Source organism: Malus sylvestris, chromosome 13, assembly GCF_916048215.2.
Source record: "Malus sylvestris chromosome 13, drMalSylv7.2, whole genome shotgun sequence".
Lineage (NCBI taxonomy): Eukaryota > Viridiplantae > Streptophyta > Magnoliopsida > Rosales > Rosaceae > Malus > Malus sylvestris.
In genome coordinates, this window is record NC_062272.1 from 16,335,488 (window position 1) to 16,358,849 (window position 23,362).

Genomic DNA, 23,362 nt, shown 5'->3' on the forward strand with positions numbered 1-23,362 from the left:
GTTTTTGAAATTCAAACGGCAGGGTATCCGAGGCGATTTGTCCAAACTTGATCTTCACATGGGTGCGAAATGAGGATAAATATATGGTTTCAGAAATCGTGGATGTATGTGGAGAAAATGGTGAGGAAGTGTGAGACTTTACGGAGAGGACAGGGTTTGTTTTTTCGTTGTGGCATTTTGATATAGCAGGTCGGGGGGAGGGGGGAGGGGGGGGGCAACGTGTTGAGGTGCATGTAAGTGAGAAGACAGGAATCGGAAGTGGGTTGGTGGACGCGGCGATGCTCATCCATAATTTGGATATTGACGGATTACTTTTGGTGGTGATAGAAAAAGCCAAAAGGGTGCTGCTGAGTCTGCAGAAATGGTGACTTCTGCTGTGGCGAAACTAACACAAATTGATAAAAAGTCTTAATGGGGTAGGCAGGGCAAAGGCCAAAAAAGTTTATTGCTTTAATTTGAACAAAATCGTCTCCAAAACATTAACAGGAAAAATCTTATTATTATTGGAATACTTGATGCAAGTGATATTGACGCCAGAAATCATAAGTGGTGGATTGTGGTGGATATAATATTTCTCTTTAATTCACAATGACAGTTAATTAAGACGAATTTTGTATACATTATCATATTTTTCTCAAAAAAAAATAAAGTTAAAAACTAAAAATATGAGCGCAGGAATTGAAAGGGTCTTTAGAATTAGCTGCCACTTGGCATAGGCATTTGCTTGTGTTGTGCCAAAATTTGACTTTTTTTTTTTTTTTTGTCAAACGATATATTTTGTTAGATTACCAACGGAGTTTGAACTCACGCCAAAATTTGACTAATTAGTTATAATGATATGTTCACAAGTTTCAACAAAAAACTAATAAATCTCAACAAAAAATTATTGAAATTAATAAATTGGCAAACGAGTAAACTTGTCATTATCCCTCATTATCCCTTTACCCTCTCTTGGCCGAATTGCAGTGTTGAAAGCTGCTTCAAGTTCAAGTTATTCATTCCCATTAATGATTATAAAAGGAGTATTTCACCGGTTTCTCTCTGAACTTGTACTTCTTTGCCAATTTTTGCTTCAATTTTATTTTGATCAATTTTCCTTAATACAAAATTATAAACCACTATACACATTCTCAAATTATAAAAATACAAAATACTATTTGTCGTTTTTGGTTTATAAAACAGTTATTCAAAAATCATTTTGTAAAATGTTTATAGAAATACACCCAAGTTTTTTATTTGCTAGAGTGTTGTTAACATTTGGGAGCAAAAAAGAAAACAAAAAGATATCCCATAATTGTACGAGAAAGCCCCAGCTTTCAACGAAAAAGAAAAATAGCTAGAAGCAAGCTCTTAAGCTCTTGAAGGCCCAATTCCATCCCGCCGACGAAACGTGGCCTTAGATTTTATTACGGGATGTGATATCCACACACCTTTTTTTACTTCTCACACACCCTTCTAATTTTCGGCCGTCAGATCGAATGAATTGAAGAAGATCAACAGACAAAAATTAACAAAGGGTGTGTGAGAAGTAAAAAGGAGTGTGTGAATAGCACAACCCTTTATTACCTGCACTCCAAACAAAATAACACGAGGGTTGCCGCAATACAATGGATGTGTAGAGAAGTTTTCCTACCTTTGGACTCCCTTCCCCTCTCCTCTTGTAAGTGCCGTTTTCGCCTTTTATTGATGAAACATCTTCTCATCAATGTTCTAAAGGATGTTGGGCGCTAGTCGGGTAACGGACTGGAGCCTAGCACCTAGGCGGACTAGATGGATTTGTATTTTTTAAGTATATTTATTATATAACGTATAAATAAGTGCATGCTTACAAAAAAAATTCCATAAATGCATGTTAAAAAAACACAAACTTGTATAGGGAATTTGAGAAAGATAAAATGCAAAATAGGAGAATACATAAATGAATACTAGCATATGGGCACACACAATGTGTGAGAAAATTTTTATTTTTATTTTTGAAATAGAAGGAGAGAGGAAGAGAGTAATAGAAAATGTGGGAGTGGGAAGGTTTCTTTTTTTTTTTTCTTTTTTTTTTAATTCGATATATGTTAAGATTATATATAGGTGAGGCTTTGAAAAAAAAACAACAAAATTTGGTTGTGTGAAATTACATTTTTGCCTCATATTTTTATTCATGTTATGTTTTAATTAGAGGGTTAAACTGGTAATTTCATAAGGTTTTGGTTGACGGACTTGGATTGTCTACTCTCTCCATCTCATACCCTCTTATTTATATGATTACAGTTAAGCCACATCAACATTTTATATTCCCATTACTTTTTGTCCTATTATTTCTATAAAAAAAATCAATATAAAATGTTGACGTGGCTTAACAGTGACCACATAATATAGGAAGGCATGAGATGGGGAGGGTAGACAATTCAAGTCTTTGGTTGACAATGAGTGTTTTATTAATTAGTAGAAATTTATTATAAAATATGAGTATTGTCATTGCGTAAAAATTAAGAGTTTTTTTTTTTCTAAGACCAATTGTTTTAAATTATTATGGGACCTTCATTTCTTTAAAAATGAAGAAAGTTTGGCTTCGGTTTAAAAGAAAATGTCAAAAGACTTTCAATAGAAAAAATGAAACTTTAACGAAAAACACCTGGTACTGTTCATTTTAACGAAAAACCACATTTTTACATTAAAAAGTCAATTCTGGTACTATTCATTTTACCCTTTATTTTGTCCTTATCATTAAAACTCAAAGTTTTCAAACTTTTTTCATTAATTTTCTTAGAAAAGACCCTAACCCCCTAGCAAAACATTAGCCGTCACCCATCCTTACTTCTCTCTCAAAAAGTTTCTCTCTCCTCTCTCTCACTCTCTGCAGATCGATCCCTCATTCACTCTCTGCAATTTACAAGGGACAAGATTGCAAACCTGGTGCTGGTGACTGGTATGAGATGCGACGGGCCGACGTAAAGAGATGCGATGGGTCAATGGTGAGGGCAAGTTCTTCGATCTGCTAAATCTCTTCTTCCAATCTCGTACTTTTTCCTCATGTTCTTCGATTTCCTCATACAGACCCTTCGATTTCCTCACTTAGTGATCAATGGTGTAAAAGCAGGTGCTGTTAAAAACTAAAAATATGGGCGCGGGAATTGAAAGGGTCTTTCAAATTAGCTGTCACTTGTCATAGGCATTTGTTTGTGTTGTGCCAAAATTTGACTTTTTTTTTTTTTGGTTAAATGATAGATTTTGTTAAATTAAATATTAGATTACTATCGATAAGATTTGAACTCACACCAAAATTTGACTAATTAGTTATTATGATGTGTTCACAACTTTCAACAAAAAACTAATAAATCTCAACGGAAAATTACTGAAATTAATAAATTGGCAAGCAAGTAAACTTGTCATTATCCCTTTATATCCAAGGCTTGGGATCTTATTTGGGATTGAAGACGGGGGACCTGCTTGCCTTTGCCCTCTCTTGGCCGGATTAGAATGTTGAAAGTTGCTTCAAGTTCAAGTTATTCATTCCTATTGATGATTAGAAAATGAGTATTTCACCGGTTTCTCTCTGAACTTGTACTTCTTTGCCAATTTTTGCTTGAATTTTTATTTTGATCAATTTTCTTTTATACAAAATTATAAACTACCATACACATTCTCAAATTATAAAAATACTGTTGCAGTCATATTAAATTATGAATGTGATTGTGTAAATCCTAGTGCATCTAGGGATATCTTTGAATATTCTCTTTAGTAGTTAATATCCTATTAGAACTGTAATCTTAAAAGGGTAAGGAATTAACATTCCCTACTACTATAAATAAAGGCACAATGAGGTGGAATAGAACACACATCACAATTACACATCTCTCTCTTCTCTCACTATGTGCCGCACCTCCCTCTCTACCTCTGGCCTCCTTAATTGTTTAATAAATTATGCCTAAAACACGTTATCAGCACGCTCTTGACTCTGCACTAAAGAGAGTTTATTCTTCAATTAGAGGAGTATTACGTTTTAATCATTCTTTTTATGATTAATTTATTATTTTATTGAATTGATCTACATGCTATTGATTCAATTTAATTTTTCTGTGTTAAACGTGATACAACGCATTGGAGATGCAATTCCGACTTTTCGAGAAGGGTCTTTTACAAATTCAAAGACTTTTGTTGTTTTTTGCCAATCAGGTACCCTTAAAATAAAGGAAGATATTTTAAACGACCATGAAGCATGAAAATATTCCCCATGATGCATGAAACCCCTACATTTATATTTTCCTTCCAATATATATTGTATATGTTTCATATATTTGTCAATATATATACGTTTCATGCATTACGCAATTTTTGCTATGTGGAATTTGTGAGTCAAAGCGTCGAAATAAATTAGAAGCAAATTTTGGGTTTTTCCAAACCCTAAAATCTATTAGAAAATAAAAAAGAATAAAAACAGAAAAATCAAGTCGAAGCCCAGCCAAGCTAGTAGCTTAGGCCCGCTTCCTCTAGACCACAGCAGCCCCCTGGGCTTTGCTACAAGTGTGCGAGACCACCAGGCCTTTGGCCGAAGATGTTTTTCTACAAGCTAGGCCTGCAGCCCTCAACCTACACCAGAAGTCAGCAACAAGCTTGTTAGGCTTCATTCTCTGTTTGGCCTAACTTCAGCGGCAAACACTACTGGGCTTCTTTCACGCCTTAGTCCAAAGCCAGGAACTTAACATTGTTGGGCTCTACCCCTCTCCCCTTGGCCCGCTAAACCTGCAACCATTTTGGACTGCACAGCAGTCATGGCCTACCCCTTGCAGCCAGCCTGAAGCTGGGTGTTTTCCCCAAAGCCCACACCAGCTCACAATTAGGGAACCAGCAACATGTGTTGTGTTTTTTTCCCTGAACCAAGTCTAATTTGGGCTTCCCTCTTGATTTGGCCCACAATGCAACTTGGGTTGTGGTTGCCCACCCGAGCCCCATTTGGGCCTAATTTATTTGTGTGGCATGCAGCCAACATTAAATAATAAATGGGCCAAGACAAATTTTATTTTGCTTCTACAATTGACCCCAGATGGTCCCGAGCTATTGAATTAATTAAAAGTGACATGCAGTCCATTAATCTGATAATTAATTCAAAATTATTGACTTGAAGATCACTTTTAGACATTAACGATTCAATAATTTATTTATTTACTTTGAACCGTTAACATCCTTTCGTAGTCCTGAAGCGCTCACACTTAAGTTCCTAAAGTAACTCAAATCCACTACAATTAACTCAGCATATTGCATTCTGTGTTCTTGCAGGAACCTCTCTTTTATGAACTAAACATTCATAAACTAAATTGAACCTGTAGTTTCAAATTTAGTGCCTTTGAAACCTGAAGTTTTCATAAAACAATACACCCATGAAAACCCAAATTTTTCATGTATACCGTGTCTTAAAACCCGAATGTTTTGATATTGATGCTTATGGATGATTCATTCCCATAGCACCAATCACAATCTTGTTCCCTCCAATTAAGTGGATTGTTGAACCGTCATAATTTCAATTTTTCTAATTTGGACGTTTCTAATAGAAACCATTTTATGTGGGTACAAGACGTGAATCTTCACTTGACTATCAAAAACCTGAGAAACTATTACAGCCAATAATGGCTCGGAAAAGCTGAATAAACCTCTGCCTTGATCTTCATTTGAAGGTCTATGCCTGAAACATTACAAACGAAAGTACCTCCCGAACGAGGATTCCATAGCTCTTTGGCTCGCTCCTATGGACCGTCTAATCATGAAAAACAGTTCCTGAACCAAACAATGATTACGTCCATGAATGAGTACAATTCTGAAGTTTATAAATCCGATCGAATTTTGACTGGAGAATACTTTTCTTGTATTTCCATGTTTCTAACTCGCTCGTGAAGCAGCAGTGTGGAAAACAGAAGTTTAGCAAATTCTCGGATCTAATTACTACCAAACGTGAAAGAAAAGTATAGACCCAGCTTCGGGTAAAGTCTACCGAATGGTATAAACCCAGTTTGGTTGTAGTCTACCGAATGTCTCGACCCAATTCGGTCAAAGCCTATCTAATTGTGATGCCCTGACAGGGATGCAATGAAGGGTATGCTCTGCTTTGGTAAAGATGCACCAAACAGTATTGTTCTGCTTCGACAGAGGCCTACCAAACAAACTACTCTAGCTTCGACTGAAGCCTATCGAACCCAATTCTAGGTCTGTCTCTCTCACAATCCAATTTCGATCTTGTTTTTTACAACCTATGGTGGAATCAAGGCCTGCCAAGGTGTGGCATCATACCCGAAGCGTGATCCTTGGTACCTAAGACCTAAAACTTCAAGAATAAGGGATAATATTCCCGAACATCAACCCTGCAGAATCTACTTCCTTCTTGATGGAATAGATCATTGGTTATGCACCTGTTCATGCCCCTACCAATGTTGTTGAGGAGTACCATTCTAATAGTCAATATGTGAGACTAATTTTGTTCCACTAAACACCGTTGGAAGAGCAGAATTTTGACATGAATGGCCTTGTTGGCCAAATCCACCCTAGTAACTTTGGTTTACTTTGTGAACATTTTTCCATGTTCTTCGATTCAAGTTCAATGTATGTTTTAGTTATGGATAATCTTATTGATATTATCCTCGAATATGAGTTAATTGAATCATGTTTCTTATATACATGTGACCGAATTCAATTAAACACGTGATTAGGTAGGAATGTGGAAAAGTTAGTTGTCTGGATGAATGCAATATTATGCACACTAACTTTATACCTAAATCACATCTCTAGCAATGACTTCAGGTTTATCAACCTGATTAAGAGCATTGACACGCTGCTCGTTGTATGAATGGTACTTAATTACCATGTCAGAGACCTTATACTCTATCTATTTCGGAAGAACATCGTTGAGTTTTCTTAAGGATATTCAAGATGACAATGATCATGAATGAAACCAATGAAGAAAATAGAGTGAAATATCTTTACACCACCTCCGAAAATGAGCCTGAAGCTTTGATTTGGGGCCAATGGGTTATCTCCCAACTGGAAACACACCACATGTGGCTGGCATAAAGCCTAGGGATTGAGCAGTTTACTTACTTTTGCACGACCATTTAGGACACTTAGGTCGAACAATGATGCTACAACGCATCTCCTTACCCAAAGTATGGATTTTATGCCTACAAGCACACTTAGCCAAGCCTGCTCATTAGGAAAATTGATTTTCTAAATCATCCCTCACAGAAATATGAAACGAGCCTTTTTTCACAATGGATTCAAGGGAATATATATAGACTAATCCAACCAAAATGCGAACCATATAAATACTTAGGGTTTTGGTTGATGAATCAAAAAATTGGTCACATGCTTGTCCACACACATTGTTGCTAAACCCCCTAGCCGATTAAGGGTTCACCACCCTACTTATCCCTTAAAGTCCGGGAGACTAGATAATGCCGAACAGTTTATATCGACGATTTTTTTAAAGTGTTACATGTCTTTTGGGTTTATAATTGAACATCGAATTCCCATGTTCACCCCCAAATAGCCTGCATAGTGATCATAAAGCTCAATTTAAATGATTGCCCAGACTTTGGTGAACGTACCAAGTTTTTGGTTTCTGCCTAAGGCTATGCAATCTTATACATAGTTATGTTGGTCCACCTTAAGGCCCATTGCCACCCAACTTATTTGTCATTACAGTTGGTTATTGGGTATGAACCTGACATTTTTTGTATTTACGTATTTGGGTGTGCATTCCATGTGCCAAGTTGCGCCACCGCAACGTACCAACATGGGTCCTCAAAGAAGAATTTGAATCTTTGTCGATTATGATTCTCCTTCATACTAGCTCTCTTAGAGCCCTTGCATACGATCTCTTTACCGCTCATTTGTGGGTTGTCATTTCAATGAGATAGTCTTCCTGCCGTTAAGGGGAGATAAGAACGTCAACGTTCCTGCAGAACAACGTGAATTTGCTTTAACATTACCCATTATGTCTCATCTCGGTCTTCGTACTGCACAAGTGTGATAAACAAGTGCGATGAATTCTAGCTTTCATAATGTTGCTCTAGACATATTCCTCTAATCTAGCTAAAGTGACGAGATCATATACCAGCTGCAAACATGCCTGCAAGGATAGACGTACTTAGCGGACGTCGAGTCAACATCCCTAGAGGGTGTGCCGCCCCTGTTGGACGATCTGGTATACTGGCGGATAGCCAATCAATCTGTCTTGGCCTAGATTACGACAGATCACTCGATCCATAAAATTCACTTCCCTAGAAGAGGAAGGTCACAACACAACAATGTATCCTAACTAATCGCTATTTCAAATCATTTCCATCTCATGAGATTAATCCGGATTATTCTCGAGACTTGAAGTTCTTGGTCCAGTATACTAAATTGGATGAGTTAACGGAATTGAAATGAGATTACCATCAATGATGTTTTCACTTATATGGTAGTTACTGACATAAATGAAAAGCAACGATATCAAACTGTGTTCCATTGATTAAATGACAGCATAGAACTGATTGGACAATTGAAATTACAATCGAGGTCAAATTCCTTACCAAAGTGTATTTTGGACTTATCGTTCCTACATCGCCCAAGGTAACCCTGTTATGTTACAAGTGGGAAAGGAAGCATTATGAGATGAATAAAATAGAGCGATATGATGCACACCTTACGACGCAAGGTTTCTCTTAAATGTCATGTGGTTGATAACATCATTATGAAATGTGGTTAGTGTTTTCTCCATGAGGATATAGATACGGAGATTTACATTTAAGTTCTCGAAGAATTACATGGACTGGTTCAAATAGTTCCAAACCACAGAAGTCAGAACACCTTCTTAACTCGTTTAAGGAGTTCACTTATGGATTGAAACAATCTCGCGGATGTGGTATACCCGTCTAAGTGATTATTTGATCAGTCAGGGATATGAATGAATGCCCTTGCGTGTTAAACAATGAAGTCTTATTTCGAATTGCTAAAGTTACAGTTTATGTCGTTAATATGAATCTCACTAAGACTCTAGAAAAGCTTAAGAAAACTGCCTCGCACCTGAAGACGGAATTTGAGATGAAGGATCTTAGGAAAACTTGTTTATGCCTTGACCTGAAGTTCAAGCGTTGTTCTGACGGTACCTTGGTTTACTAGTCGAACTACACCCCGAATGTTTTACCTTAGAGTATACCTATGATTGTCCATACGTTATATGCAAATGAGACCTTTGATCTAAAATTCCATATCTAAGCTCAACTTTGCGCTCGTTGTACTTAGCTCATTGTATTAGACATGACATCTCATTCGTTGTTGATCTATGGGTAAAGATGCAGCATCATGCCTACACACAACCACTGAATTGGTATTAAAGACCTACTGTAAAGGTACTACGAATTTGTGCAAATCCTAACGCATCTCGAGTAGATCCAACCCCCCTGATCCTCGGAATGATGCTTACCTTGTTTGTTATGCTGATGCAGGTTACTTATCAAACCCGTACAAGACAAAATCCCCGAATGGTTATGTCTTTACCGTTACGAATATCACAATATCTTGGAGGTCCACGATATGACCTTAGTTGCAAAATCTTTGAATCGTTTCAAGACTCACCCCATTTCACTATGCCACAAGTGAGACATGGTTAGCAGTTCTTGTTGAGCATATTCGAAGTACTTGTTGTTTTCATCCATCATTGAGTCCCAACGACAATCCATGAAGATTATGCCACATGTATCAACCCTACCAAGCCATGATACATCAACAAAATCAACGCCAAGACATATGGCGTATACATCTACATTAGCAAAGCATCAGGAGATTGAAGTCATGCAAGCCGATCCCAAACAACCTTGCCGACCTCTACATGACATCACTGCCGAAGTCAACCTTCTAGAAGCTTGTCAAAGGAATTGGTATGCCTAACTATTCATATGCAATGCTTGTAATTCTCATTTCGAAATTCTGTCAAACTCATGGGGAGTATCCAAAAGTATACTCACTTGATCTTAATGTACTCTTTTTCCCTACGATTAAAAGCATTTTTGTAACATCTCACATCTCCCAGGGGAGTGGATCATATAAGCCTTATATGTATATTCCCATCTCTACCTAGCATGAGGCCTTTTGGGAGCTCACTGGCTTCGGATTCCATCGGAACTCTGAAGTTAAGTGATATCGCGCGAGAGCAATCCCATTGTATCTAGGGTTATCTTTGAATATTCCCTTTAGTAGTTAATATCCTATTAGAACTGTAATCCTAAAAGGGTAAGGAATTAACCTTCCCTACTACTGTAAATAAATGCACAATGGGAATAGAACACACCTTACAATTTCACATCTCTCTCTTCTCTCACTATGTGTCACACCTCATTTTCTCTATCTTGCCACCTTTATTGTTCAGTAAATTATGCCTACAACAAATACAAAATACTATTTTTCATTTTCGGTTTATAAAATAGTTATTTAAAAATCATTTTGTAAAATGTTTACAGATATGCACCCTAATTTTTAATCTACTACACTGGATGAGTGTTGTTAACATTTAGGAGCAAAAAGAAAACGAAAAGATATCCCTTCCATTGTATGAGAAAGCCCCAGCTTTCAAGAAAAAAGAAAAATTGCTAGAAGAAAAGCTCCAAAGCTCTTGAATGCCCAATTCCATACAGCCAACTAAACGTGGCCTTAGATTTTATTACATGCATTCTAAACAGAATAACATAAGGGTTTCCGCAATACAATGGTTGTGTAGAGAAAGATCCATGTCCTCACTCCCTGCAATTTACAAGGGATAAGATTGCAAACCTGGTGACTGGTATAAGATGCGATAGGTCGATGGCGAGGGCATGTTCTTCAATCTGCTAAATCTCTTCTTCCAATCTCGTATTTTTCCTCATGTTCTTTGATTTGCTCATATAGACCCTTTGATTTCCTCACTTAGTGATTAATGGCGTAGAAGTAGGTGTTGTTGCAGCAAAGAGACAGGGTGTTTTGCGCTCGAGAAAGTCTAAGAGTTAAAAAGAAGAAAAACGCAAACCTAATAGGTCGATCATAACCCTGCCTAGCCACCCAGCGCCCACCTAGGTCGTCCAAGCTCCCACCTAGGTCGTTGTCCCATCTACTTCCTTTCCCATTCTCACTTGATTACGGCTTAATCTCAAGGGCAAGCCACCGTTTACTGGCTAGGTGCCGCCTAGGCCAACTATTAACACTCAAAACTGGGAGGTCAACAAAGACTTGTAAGGTCAACCATTAGTGGATTAAGGATTATAAAATTAAAAAATTGACAACATGATTTGTTGGTTCACCCTAAAAAACGAGCTACATCCACTATAGTGATCTTATATATATAATTTGATATGAATTACAATAGCTTTGTAAACAAATTAGTGAAATTTTACTCTTCGAGATCCAAACGCTTAGTCTTCGGCCAATTTATATAGGCCTTGAGTGAACCTTAAAAGCAAGGTTCTAAAAAATGCTAGGCGCTAGTCGGGCGGCAGGCTGAAGCCTACCGCCTAGACGGGGTAGACGAAATTAGTTAAATTTATTAAATATTGTATTAATTAATTAAATTTACTACATAATATATAAATAAACAATGTTATTTCAAAAGAATATATTATATTATAAATAAATTATATTTTTCTACTAATTTGTAACATATTTATGTATATTTGTTGACCCTAAAAACTACCAAGTCTATGTGGCACGCAGGCCGAGTAATTAAAAAGCTAACTACGTCATTCGGTTGTATGCGGGGCGTGCCAACTCGTCGGCCGAACACGACCGAATAGTAAAATGTGTTGATGTTGCGTTGGGCGAGCTTCTAACTTTTTGATCTTGTGACTGCGACCGAGGAAGGAACACTTCTCGACCTTCGGGTTCTAGAGTCTGAAGACAAGGCTGCTAGTTCTACAAAGTTCAATATCAAATTCGGTTTTCAATGGGCCGAATATAGTAACTTGTAACACCTCACTTCGCCGAGAAGGCTAATGAAATGACCTCTGCCAATAAGGATTCGAAAATCCTTCTCGACCAAGACTTGGATAGATAACCAGTCGGCCTCATCGCAGTGTTGTTTATCCAAACTGAAGGTGCTTCACGGTCAGCTAATTATATGACAACAGTGTTATTTATCCAAACTGAAGATGTTCGCCGGTTGCCTTCACAGTGCTGTTTATCCAAAATGAAGATGTGTTGGCGGAAAATGGAAAATAAAAATCTCAAGGTTGTTGAGAGGTTTCGCGTAGAGCGAGAGTTTGCGCAAGGCAGTTTTGTGTGTTGAATTGGAAGGGGTCTTTCTCGTTGCCACTGCCTCTGTATTTATAGGGACGCGCCAACTTGATCCTTGAATATTGCATGAGATTTTTGGCGTGGATCAGACTCAACCAAATGCTTGGAGTTATCATGGAATTATCCAACCAATTTAAAATCTCCATCTTTATCTCATTTTCTCCTTATTTTGTCCATCATTATCCAAGTATTTGATGATCTCCACATGCTGGAACCAAGGCATGCAAATAACTAGCATGCAAGTTTATCTCTTAGCCATGCATTTCAAACTGAAGCATCACGGCAATCCACTCATCTTTCCACCAAATCTGACCAAGTGCAATCATGCACTATCAAAAAGTTCAAACTTAATCCTATCTTTCCCATCCTTTCAAAGCCCATGAGTTCCAATCTAATGCAATTTGTCCGACTAGATTCTTGGCATCCTGCCAAGGATATTCAGGGTTGCTCTTTATTCCACCATCACTTTATAATTTTATGCATGCATGCATAATAACCTTCAGTCGTCTAAGTGAACTCCAAATTCATTTGTTTACTAATTATCACCATACTTTAAATGGATAATAATCAATTTGCAACATACCACTTGAATCTGTCAGTCAACCAAACTAATCCCACCTACACATTCACACGCCAAACATCCAAAATCAACTTGAATTGTGCTACCGTGTTTCCAGCTTGGAGATACATATCTCATCTTAATTATCATTAAAAGATAATTATCATAATAGTATCCTTCAATAATAACAAAACGATCTTCACTATTCGATCTGACGGTTGGGGGCTATGCTTACTCAACGACCTTAATTGCACGGGCCGATGATGTAATTTTGGGTCTAAACACAGCCCTCCAGTTTCCTTGAGCTTCGGCCTGTAGGCCGAATGGTTAAGGAAATTTAACTTTGTTCGCCTAGCGTCGTGGAGAGTAATCAATATTCGCCAGCCAAGAAAAATCGCGAACTGCATTTGGCTATTATCTTATTTGGCAAGTACGCACAAACATGACTGTGAACCATAAATAGGAGAAAACTTTGAAGAAACAAAGTCCAAAATCATAAAGAATAATTCCCCTTTCGACCACAGAGAAAGCCGCACACAAGAAAAGTTGTGGAACTTTTAATGAAATAAATAAACCCACCAAATGAGCTCCATGCCAAGCTTGGCAGCCTCCACTGATTCACCGAAATTTGACTTTGGCATGCAAAATGACAAAGAGAACTCCCATTGTTGTTTGCTTTTTCCTTCTATAAAATAATCTCCACAAATCTCAAGCATGATTCTCAAGGAAGCCTTCAATACATCTGTAGTTGGAGAGGAAAGACTAGTATAACCGCACCGAGTGGGCCACTTATCACATAAATATTACTTCAAAACATAAAAGCAACATTTGTCCTTTAAGTATTACATTCCCCAACATAAGAGTCTAGTGAAAAAAACATTAGTACATTACTACAAAATACCAAATGTTTAAGGATATGCAAAATGAAAGGAGTTGCTTTTCAAGGTTGATGAAACCTTGCACATTTTTTACAATAAAACCCTTCAATTTTCATCAATCACCAAGGAAAATGATATTGGTTTATTTTGAACTTCCTTTTAATACTATTCATTAGGGTTTGTATAGTTTTAAAAATTCAAAGGACGATGTACCCATCCTCAAAGCGTAAAGGATGCGGTCATGAGCGTTTGCATATTATTTCACATTTTTCGCACTTGTAAATTAATTATTATATTTTTTTACACTACAAGAAAACATGGAATAGGTGACCACATTTTATGTGGCATCCAAAAATTTGTGACCTATTTTTTCTATATGTGACGAATTGTTCAGAGCGTCACGCATGACTAGTTTTTTAGGTATGAAATTTGAGAACACTTAGGTGAAGATAAATACGTCACATATTCTAGAATGGAGTGATGAAAATCATAAGTGTCACTTAAAATTATTTTATATCTTTTAAGATGAAAAAGTGGTGATACTAATTTTTTCAAGTCCTTACTAAAATCTATGGTGAGGAACAATGATGCCCTAACGAAGTATGATATGTGAGGAATTGCAAAAGGGTCACATATGTGTATTCTCAGTGACAAAAGTGATTCATCACTCTTCCAACAGTAAATAAATAAATAAAAGAAAAAAGAAACATGGTAAAGTATTAAACAAATTTGAGAAAGCCCATCTAAATTCTAAACTGTTCTTTTTCACTTTCACTTTCTCTGTCTCTCAGACTTCTCCCATTTCTCATCGCCATGACCCAAGCCAACTAACGCATCTCTTATTCTTCTTCTCTATCTACCGCGACATTACCGGGTCTTCTAAGCCAAATGCTCAAACCCTCTCTCATCTATTCGCTATCTATCACACTCCACAACCAAAAACCTTAGAGACAAATTCAACCAACAAGCCAAATCCACACCCTATCGCGTCTCAACCTTCTTCCAGTTTCTTGCGCCACCACTGAAAACCCAAAAACCATAGAAACCCTTTCCACCAACTACATAAATCTATGCCAAATTTCTCCACGCCTACGAGACTACTATGTGGCCAAATGGTTAACGAATTCAATTTTTATCATTCTTTTTAACTTAGGGTTTTGGATTTGCAGGTAATTGCCTCCAAATTGAACACGCCAGCAGCCCTCGACCTCTTCATCCATCTTTCAAGGACTCTAATTGGGTAAACTTTGGTTTTTAATTTTTAGATTTATATATAAATAATATATATATCCCTGGCTTTTTCTATTTGTTTTTGGAACTTGCAGGTTTACATTCACAAATTTACAAACAAAAAAACTGAAGGAAGGAACATTAATCAATAACTTTAGCAAAGAAACTTGTAAGAATTTCTTCTTTTTTCTTGCTACATTCTGTTTCCTTGTGAGATTATATGTATTTGTCCCTGGCTATTTTATTCTGGGTATCGTTGGGGATTATTCGAATGATTTATTTGCACATATGGAGGCTTTAATAAGTTGTTTTACTTGGTCTTTCTATTTCAATTATTTGTTTGTTATGAACTTGCAAGTTGGTTTTTTTTTTTTTTTGGGCTTATTGGTTTTACATGGTGATTGAAGGTAAAAAAATTTGAGTTGGTGATACCATTTATTGAAAAGGAAAGTTGTTTGATTTGGCTTTGAATTGCTCTAAAATTTGAACCATAATTCTTTTAAGTGCTCTACATTTGAAAAAGATTGAAAATGGTCTCTTGGGCAAGCAGAATGATTTCCCCCATCATAGATGATTTTCTTTCTTCTAATTATTAGTGGCAATGTCTTTTCTGTTTATTCGTGTTATTATTTGGAGTCCTAGAAAACCATGAAAAACTATATAAAGAAGGATTTAAGAAACACATATATTTCTCCTATATATTTTTTCAGTTGCTCAGTTCTGTTTAAGCATTGGCTTTTACTTCCTTTTACGTTAGATACAAAATAGTTGAAAGCTTATGTCATAGTTTGGTTATTATGACTTTGCACTGATCTTTAAGTAATTCTTCCAACTAGTGATCTTCCAACTAGTGACCATATGACTTGCTCAAAATTCATCCATTGTGTTTTTTCTGTTCTTCTATTGGCTAGAGGCCATTACCTCAGGTGAATATATCAATTAGGTTGTTTAGTAAGAGCACAACCACCTTTGTAATACCAAAGTTGGTTTGGTTTTAGTTGTATGATATCTAGTGCAGAGTAAAATTTTAATTATTGAAAACTTTATCTGCATGCGAAAATGGTATACTAATTTAGATCTTCTTTATGCATCTTTTGCCTATTTTTTGTATTAAGCACACTAATATTTTTATTTCCAAAGTACTTTGTTGTTGTGATTGTGTTGTTTGCAAGTTGGTCATGGTTTTTGACAAGGGTAGTTCTCTTGATTATTTTTTTAAATCAAGATGTTGTTGGTATAGGTTTTATACTCTGCAAGTTTTTGAGTTGTTCTGCTTTCAGTATTTTCATCTTAATCTCACTTTATCAACATACTTGGTAACTTAAGTGATAGCCACAACTTCCAGAACTCACCTTTTGAAGGATATTGAATTTGGAAAACCAATATGTTATTCACCTTTTTTTTTCTATATTAAGTTAGAGTTTGGTCTTATTGTTTTTTAGGAATGGTGTTGGAGTTGGGTTTTTATTAAATTTTGGCAGATCTTCATATTCTTGCAATCACAGATTGGTTTAGAAGTTTAATTATAATTTAAGTAGTTTTTTGTTAATTTTATCTTTTGTTAGTAGATTATCTAGTGCTGACATTTGGAGTCTTGATAACTTACTAACTAGGCTATGATAAATTAGTGAAATTAGATACGCAAAAGGAAAGTGAGGATATGATAGCACAACTGAAGGGTTGCAAGCCAAGGGCAGACCAACAACATATCTAGAGGTAGTGACATCAATTTAGCCTTGATTGGTAGTGATATCAATTTGATCTTTATAAAAGCTGAATGTTTTAAAATTACAGTGAATAAGTAGTCTATGGTATGAAACTAGATATGTTTTTCTTGTTAATTAATGGCCTTTTAATGTAGGATGTTTTCAAGCAAAATTCATATAATCGTAAGAAACAAAAGTATTTCCACAAGGGAGGGGCAAAACCATTTCATCCAACATGCAAGGAAGGCTTGCAAGGTAATGAAATTAAAGTACATATAAAACTCATTGTGTAATTTAGATAGGCTCGTCTGTTATGTTTTGTTCTTCTTACTGTAAACTATTCCTTGAATTCTTATTTTCTTCTCTTTTGTTATTCAAATTCTCAATGCTATTCTCGAGACACCAATGTTTATTTTGTTCTCTTTTATTATGTAAGGATAAGATGAAGAAAAAGAAGGATGGAGTTAAAGGAGAAAGTATTCAAGAAGCACTTGAGGTAGTGATGGTGATCTTTCAAATGACAATGATACATGTGCTGAACTAAAGACCATGACATGGCTAATGATTTATATTATGTATTTTGTTGTTGGTTTCAAATATGCACATAGTACACCTGTTTTGTTACCGACTCAATGCCTTGGATCTTGTTAGCATCTCAATATGTTTAGAGGTGTTAGGATGCTTATGTTAGCTTTTGAGATATACACTTGGTGTATGTATTGGATGTAATCTAACTTATTGATCAATGAAATGTGATTAACTAAAGTATTGCCTCATATTTGTTATGAATTCTAATTCTAGATGATGAAGCAGGGAATATGTGGTACTTGGTAAGTCACGAATTGTTCCGAATAGGTTTATGATTTTGACACATGTGACACAAATTGCGCCACATGTCAAAAGAATGTGCGACACTTTCAGTCTCACTTATTATCAACCATAGAATTTTAGGATCAAATTGGGTGATGATAAATTCCTCACTTATACATTTGTTATGTGAAGAACTTATAGGTCATTGGCTTTTATGTTTTGTGGTGCTTATTTTGTCACAGTTAAAGTTATTAAGTAACGAATTTGGCATCACAAATACTAAAAATATGTGGCGAATGTAAAATTCGTCACATGAACTATAGGTGAGGCTGTATAGTTGACGAACATAGTGATGCTGGATTTTCGTCACATAGAATCAAATGTGACGAATTTTCATGTTTATGTGACAAATGTCTGTATCCACCTAAGCTATGTTTTCTTGTAGTGTTAATGTGTTTGGTATTTTTAAATTACTTGATATTTTTATTTTAATGTGTTTTGTAATTATTTTAATCTCACTCCTTGCCTATGGTATACTATAAGAATAAATAAAACTTTTTTTTTTTTTAATTTATATAGAATAATAATACAATAATACATATTTTAATATACAATATTTACATGTACATTATGACTATTGTATTTTATAGTAAGTGTTTTAAGTAGTTTAAAAAATTAAAATCGTCAAAATAAATTTTTCTTAACGTTTTGAAACGTGTTACCTGCGTGTCACTCTCGTGTAAACTTGTTAAGGACTCGTTATTAACAGGTTCTTATCGTGTGACCTGATATCAACCCGATTAGTTATCATGTCGACCCGAAACCCGTTATTTTCGTGTCGTTTACATGTCGTGTTAACGGATCATGTAAGAAATTGTCAGGTCCACTAGATGTGACAATCTTTACGTCTCTTCATAGACATCTGTATCTATCGATGACCAACACGTGGTTGGAAGCATGTGAAATTTGTTAGGTCTGCCAATTAGCTCAAGCGTCTCAAAGTACTTTAAGTGTTGGATAAAGAGCATGTGTTAACAAGAGGTTGGATAAGGAGCAATGCGTACTCTAGAGAGCGTTGTACATGCACACCATTATAGGAAAAAGAACTTTCATTAAAAATAACATGACGGGACATATAAACACAACCTGTTTGGGGATCGACCCTGGTAACCTTTATGATGAGGACTATAACCTATAAAGACCCAAGTTTAGACTGACTCTCTAATTTGTGGGAGACATAAGGTTCAAGATGAGAAAATTACAGACCTCGATGACACGAAGATGAGAATACGTGGGAGGAGAACCAAAAAGCACATAATAAGGAGAATTCCAATTAAGCAAAGATGTTGGAAAAGGACTGATGATGTGGACAGTTGTGAGGGCAGCTTCATCCCATAATTCACCAGGGAGCCCCGCAATGTGAATTAAGGCTCGTATTAAGGTAGTTATGGGGCAATACTTACGTTCGGCAAGCCTATTTTATTGAGGAGTATGAGGGTAAGAGTAGCATTGTTCAATGCCTAACTCATGCCAGAAAGTAGAAAATTATTGAGTAGCATATTCCATTATTACTCTGGAGAACTTGAATAATAGCATGAAAAATATTGCCAAGCATAGCTACAAAGGTTTCAAAGTGATCAAAGACTTTCGATTTTTCATTTCATGGGATAAATCTTGGAGTAGTGAAAAATTCTTTAGTGAACAAAACTTAATAATGAAAACCACTATCGAAGGTAATGAGTGACATCCAAAAATCAGAATGAATGATATACAATAAAGAGAAAGCACGATTATTATAATTAGAATAAAAAGGAAGTTACCTTGACTTATTTTTTTTTTACTGAAATAGTGAAAAATCCTCATGCAGTTTTTAAGTGCCCCTCTTTTTTTTTTCCCCTCAAGCACTCATGTCTAAACCATGTTGTTTGCATTCAAAATCCTTGTATTAATCATATCAAAAAAGTGAAAATTTCTCATGCAGTTTTTAAGTGCCCCTCCTTCCTTTTCTTTTTTTTTTTTTTTTTTTTTTTTGCATTCAAAATCCTTTTATTAATCATACTGAAATAGTGAAAAATCCTCATGCAGTTTTTAAGTGCCCCTCCTTTTTTTTTCCCCTCAAGCACTCATGTCTAAACCATGTTGTTTGCATTCAAAATCCTTGTATTAATCATATCAAAAAAGTGAAAATTTCTCATGCAGTTTTTAAGTGCCCCTCCTTCCTTTTTTTTCCTCATGCACTCATGTCTAAACCATGTTGAGTGCGTATATTTGGTGAATCAGTACGAATGAGCATTACATTGTTAAGACAAAAAATTAAAGACAAAATTGGACACTAAAGTAATAAAATTAGTTATTTTGTGACTAATTTATTCATTATTTGTAAAAAAAAAATAGCTTTATTTATCATGAAAATGAGCCTAAATTTTTTAAGATCCTCCTTCTTAATTAAATTTCTGGCTTCATCCTATTAATGAGACATGACCGATAATAAAGGATGACTAAGTCTTTGGTGCCAAGTGAATGAGAAATGGCGGCAAAGGCGTGGGGGACATCGGAGACAGTACACGATAAGGATAGAGGATGAAACCCATCCTTATAGGGGCATTGAAAAAGCAAGAAATCATTACGTAAGTTACAAATTTGATAGAAAGTAGGAGCAAAAACACAAAATTAAAAGACAAAATTTTCATCAGGAAAGGGAGCAACATAGAGAAGATTTCGAAGTTCAGGAATAAGAAAGACATTATGAAGATGAAATTTAGTAGGACCAAGAGTGAGAGAAAAGGTATCAGTATGAGTAACATTCATGGCATCACCATTATCCAAATAAACCTGGGTTGGACCATTGTAAGGTTGAGAAGCAGAAAACATGAATGATTGTCTAGTCATATGATGAGTGGCACTGGTATCAAAATAATAATTTGGATCATGCGGGTGTAAAGTGTGAGTGCCAACTAAAGGTGGGAAAAGGTGTGGATCCAACTGAGCAAGGAGGGCATGCGGCTTGTGTGGCCTGCAGCATCATTGGTCTTGGATGCACATTAAGAGGAGGCCTGCTGTTGCTGAAAGTGGGGCAAGAAAGTTGACCATGGGGCCTGCTGGGAAAATACTGGGTTGACGCAGGAAGCTGTGCTCTTGCGGGAAAGGGCGTCAGGGATGGTGCCCTACTATCCTAGATGTTATTAGAAACGTCCAATTTAGTTAGACTATCCAACTTCCCAACCTCTATTGGAATGAACCTGCATATTGATTATTAGACAAGTCCAAACTCCGTTAACTATCATGTCCTTGGGTGTATGGTTAATCAGAGCTTCAATGGATTTTTGAATTCCTGCAAGCAAAACCCAAATTACAGAAATTGAAAATTGATAAAAGAGAAAACCTGTTCACACAAACTAAATAACACAGGAATCCGTACACAATTCAGATACAAAAGTAGTGGCGCCAAATCGTATCTTAACCGTTGATGGAAAAGAATCCTAACGAATTATCAACAAAAATATATACCTTCTCCATATCTATGAAGAATTAAAAGAAACTCGTATACAACCCAACTCCACCTCTTTCTTACACTTTTCTTCTTCTTCATGCCAAAACCCTAATTCTAGTTTGCTAGCTCTGAAGCTCTAAACGTAAAGAGCTTGCATGTTGAGCATTATACCCTAAACCCTACTCCCTACGATTTCGGCTTCCAAAATTATTAAAATCCGATTCTTTTGTTCTTCCACCACTATTCTTCACAAAACCCAGAACCCAGTTGCAACCAATATTGGCGTCAAAACGGTCTCGTATTGTCCCCTCATCGACAATACAGCCTCAGAGACCAAATATCAAACAGATGGAGCAACAGCCTGGACGGAGTATCTTTACGTTGAATTCGCCAATTGGGGAGACGAATGGCTTCGTATATAAGAAGCCGCCTGATGAAGGGTTCAGGGCTTTTCTTAAATGTTGTTCCTTGTGCAAGAAGAAACTCAGACAAGATAAAGAGGTTTACATGTATGGGTACGTATCAAGTATTTTCTTAACTTTGTTTCTATTTTTGTTTTCTAATTCGGTTTTCATGCAAATATAATTTAAAATATTGATTTAATTCCCCCAAAAACTGGTAATATTTATCTCCGTTTTAGTCTAATTCTATTTTATAAGTTATTCTTCAAATATAATGTATATCCATACAAATTATTATTATCGCGAAATACAAGTAGGTCGCATCTCTAATGATGGTGTGTGATAAACAAATAATGTGATTCACTTAATTAGCATTACTGTAACTTGTGTAAAAATTTTCTTGCCAGCCAATAGTATATATAATACAGAAATTTGTTTTTGACTGATTAGTAATAGACACCAGGATATTAAGCATTTTTAGCAACTTTCTGAAATGTTGCACTTTTCCCTTTGTTTGTTAGATGCATCGAAACGACGGGGTTTTAAACTTACACTAACATTTGAATTGAAATTTTGATGATGCAGATGCCTAACTGCACTTTGCTCCCTTAAATGGCAAGACGATCAGATGGCGTTGGACAGGTTCAACAAAAAAATTGATGCAGAGCGTAAAGCAAAATGGCTGGCATTTTTAGGCAATTCAAATGCAGCAAAGCAATGAAAGTTCAATTTTGTAATGCAGAAGGAGAAGGTGCTTTGGAATTTCTGCAGTCAGCTGGCAATGTAGACTATAGTGTAGTAGGAAAAGCTGTTCTAACAAATCTTTTGGTAACTTGGCATGTTAATTGTCAATCTGTTTCTTCAGAAACAGAAATTAAGATGCTTAATAAGCTACAATTTTCATTAATCAAGGGAAACCTGCCACTTTACTAATCGTTTTTTTTTTTTTTTGGCAATTTAGATGGGAATTTGTTTATTTCTATTTAATTATATGATGGATGTATACAGCTAAATGTGGATTTGTAATACTCTCTTCCAAATTTCCAGTTCCACTTCAAATATTTTGAAACCCTACTGCTTTGGATTGGACATCAACTTTGCTTTGGTTATATGTAGTAAATATCGACTGGATCTGTACAATCTTTTAAGCTTTATTGGTGAATGAGCTAATTTCAAAGGGTTGCTTGAGAATTACTCGTGTTTGCCCCATATCTTATGGTGTGGTTGCTTTGTTCTTTAACGTAGCGCCATCAGGATTTAATTATTATACTGAATAGCTAGCACTTGTTTATCCATTTCGAATAAAAAATATTATGCGTCACTGAAGTGCGTCTACATCTCTTATAACATTTCAAACATAATCAAAATTTGTTCACTATTGCAAAAAGAAGGTATGTCAAAAATTCATTTAGACAGTGCATGGTTCTGTGTCATAAGGTGGTCCGGCAGCTCATAGTGGTATGGTTTGTGACCGCAGAATGTCTGTGGTATCTGATATCAATCGTAGTGATGGTGGTTAAGTGATACTAAGCTCAACTTCTTTACCACTACCAAATGTGTGGGTTATACGTGTACGCCACATTAGCAAACTAACAAAAATTGTAACGGAGTAATTTACAAGACTAATGAATCCAATAATTTTAATTCGATGAACAAATTTAAAGTAGGGTTTCCAGTTTAGGGGGTAAAATGCTCCAATTTTGAGACCTCCGAAAAATAAAAAGACAAGCCATGTTCTGCTGCTGCTAGTTTGGTTTTGGTGCTTCTGACTGTTGTGTTTCGGTCACTGAGCAGCAACATACAGAAGGGATGCAGAATCTGCTGATGGATAGAGAAAACAATTTTTAAATCATGACTTTTCGACATAAACTGCCAAGCCTGTAAATTTTGGTTTGCTTGTCAATTCCTTGAGCTGGAAGTACACTAACTTTTTCAGTAAAATAATTACCAAGACCCGATATCTATCAACCCAGAAACCTCCTTTATTCTGTGCTAGCTCTGCTCTCACT

The 23,362-nt window shown here is 36.0% G+C and overlaps 1 long non-coding RNA gene across 1 annotated transcript; it reads left to right on the forward strand.

Annotated features, from left to right (window-relative positions):
- Positions 1-14,491: 14,491 nt before the first annotated feature.
- LOC126597159 (uncharacterized) lies at positions 14,492-17,398 on the forward strand. The gene is made up of 5 exons (XR_007614165.1): positions 14,492-14,956; positions 15,042-15,115; positions 16,575-16,662; positions 16,808-16,907; positions 17,089-17,398. It is a non-coding gene; the product is annotated as an uncharacterized LOC126597159 (long non-coding RNA).
- Positions 17,399-23,362: the final 5,964 nt, after the last annotated feature.